Source organism: Macrobrachium rosenbergii, chromosome 44, assembly GCF_040412425.1.
Source record: "Macrobrachium rosenbergii isolate ZJJX-2024 chromosome 44, ASM4041242v1, whole genome shotgun sequence".
NCBI lineage: Eukaryota > Metazoa > Arthropoda > Malacostraca > Decapoda > Palaemonidae > Macrobrachium > Macrobrachium rosenbergii.
The window spans coordinates 42,064,145-42,066,644 of NC_089784.1; positions in this window are offsets into that span (position 1 = coordinate 42,064,145).

Genomic DNA, 2,500 nt, shown 5'->3' on the forward strand with positions numbered 1-2,500 from the left:
CATAGGGATGGACCTTTATGCAAATTGATTTATGAAAAGAGAATAAAAGTACAAGTAAATATATCTGAAGTTGCAAAAAATAATAACACGAGTTCAATTATGGAAAACCATAGGAATGAACTTTTATTCAAGAATAAATTTTCTTAAAATAACAAAAAGAGAAAATACACGACAATAGTTTTATATTGGGATCACTAGCACAGATGGTATAAATTTTATGAATGTCAAAAATATTAAAATCAGTCTAATCATGCATGCCCTCATATTCAGACACCCATTTAAATACAAAACAACATGTGAACTCCTGTTTCCAGGACACATTCCCCTCTGATAATCAACACTAATTGATAAAGTTATTACAAGAGAACATATACAATGCAATACAGCACAACTTGAGCGTATGGCAGAAAGGAAAAATTAATTACGGTGGAATAATCCGCCTCAGTTAATATATATAAATATATATATATATATGTGTGTATATATATATATATATATATATATATATATATATATATATATATATATATATATATATATATATATATATATATATATATTGTATATTTTATATATATATATATATATATATATATATATATATATATATATATATATATATATATATATATATATATATATATATATATAATATAGTTATTATTCACTTGGGATATCATAGTCCCATAAGACATTGCTACCCTATTTAACACCTATCAGTGTAATAAAGGTGGACACAAGTGCAAAAAGTGATAAGCCAACATCTTCTCTTTTAATTTTCACACTTGAGTAACATTCCCTAAACTTATTTTACTAACACAAACTTTTTTTTTTAACTCTTTTAACTTCTTTTTAAAGAAAAATAGATTTTTATTTGTATTCCAGTTACACAGAATAGATACTTTTGTGTGTTCCTTTTAAATAAAACAGATTCTTCTTCCCTATTCTGGATACCCTCTTATAATCCCTATTCTTTCACTTATTGCCCCCATGATGTCTGATAACAAAAGCTAATCTGTATACCATGGCACAGCTGGCTGTTTCCCATCACATCCTGGGTTTCCAAGATTAATTTGTTGATATGGAGATTTTTCCAAATCAGAGGAAGCAAAGGTGAGAAGGAAGCTTGGCGAGCTCAGACTGTTGTCTTTGTGTATTAAGGCTAACTGACTGGAAGTCTCGGCTAATGAATGCCCTTAGTTGTCCCGATTGCTAGTTTTGCTTGACTGACTGCACTCTAACAATCACTTGCTCTCTAGACCTACATGGGACACTATAAAGGAGGGCCAAACAGGTCAAGTTGTTTCATTAGTCCCGACATTCTATGGCATGCCTCCAGGACAACCCCTACGTGGAACTTTTCATCATCTGGGTTGTTATTTCCCTGGCCCATTAAGAAACGGTTATTAGATTTTCTATCTAACTCTTCTTGAAGATGTCCAGTGATTGTAATCTCAGCCAGCATCAGCATCTCGCCATTGGAACTGGAATGACTGTGTACTGTTTTCTGCAGCCGTCAGGTGTACTTACGCTTGACCGTCTTTTCCGCAAGTAATTTGTGAGAGAAGACACAAGGGAACTGAGCATTTTGGTCTCTTTGAGGTATTTATCTTTGATATGTGGAAGAGGAGGAGAGAGAGAGAGAGAGAGAGAGAGAGAGAGAGAGAGAGAGAGAGAGAGAGAGAGAGAGAGAGAGACAGGCCAGATGGAAGAAGAAAAGGAACACGTGGCTAGGGGGAAAGTAAGGAAGGAATGTAAGGCATTTCTCTTCCTAAACTACTAGATTTTTACTTTTTTAAAAATTAGTAATGTAATATACTATATAAATATAAATTATAAATATATATCACACATATTTAAAAGCTTACACACACATATATATATATATATATATATATATATATATATATATATATATATATATATATATATATATATATATATATATATATATATATATATATATATATATATATATATATACATACATATAAATTATGGGTTCGACTGACTGCCCATGGCCGCACGCCACCTGGTGTCCTGTTGTTAGATGCTCGTGAATTCTCCAGGCAATGCAGAATGGGTCTCCACATCTCCCAAGATGAATGAATTATACACTTACTTTTCAACACTATTTTCCAGACTACATACTTACATTTCCTTCCTCTTTTCAGAACTCACATGATCGCATACATTAATTTCGGAACTGAGGCCCAGGCAGTACTAAATGTATAGATTCTTTTCTGGACACCGGCAAGTTCTTCAACTATCACCGGTTTGGGACTTCAAATTGTTTATTACCAAAAATTTACAAAGTTTAATGAATATAATATTGCGAATATGGATGGAATTACTCTGTGATGAAAATCACTTCAGTAATAATAACTACGAGTGTTGGACACAATAATGAAAAAAAGACATGAACTTACGAAGGACAAACATGTCAGTTACATGCATGACAAAATACAGGTTCAGAGAGAAGTGATCAATAATAGGAATA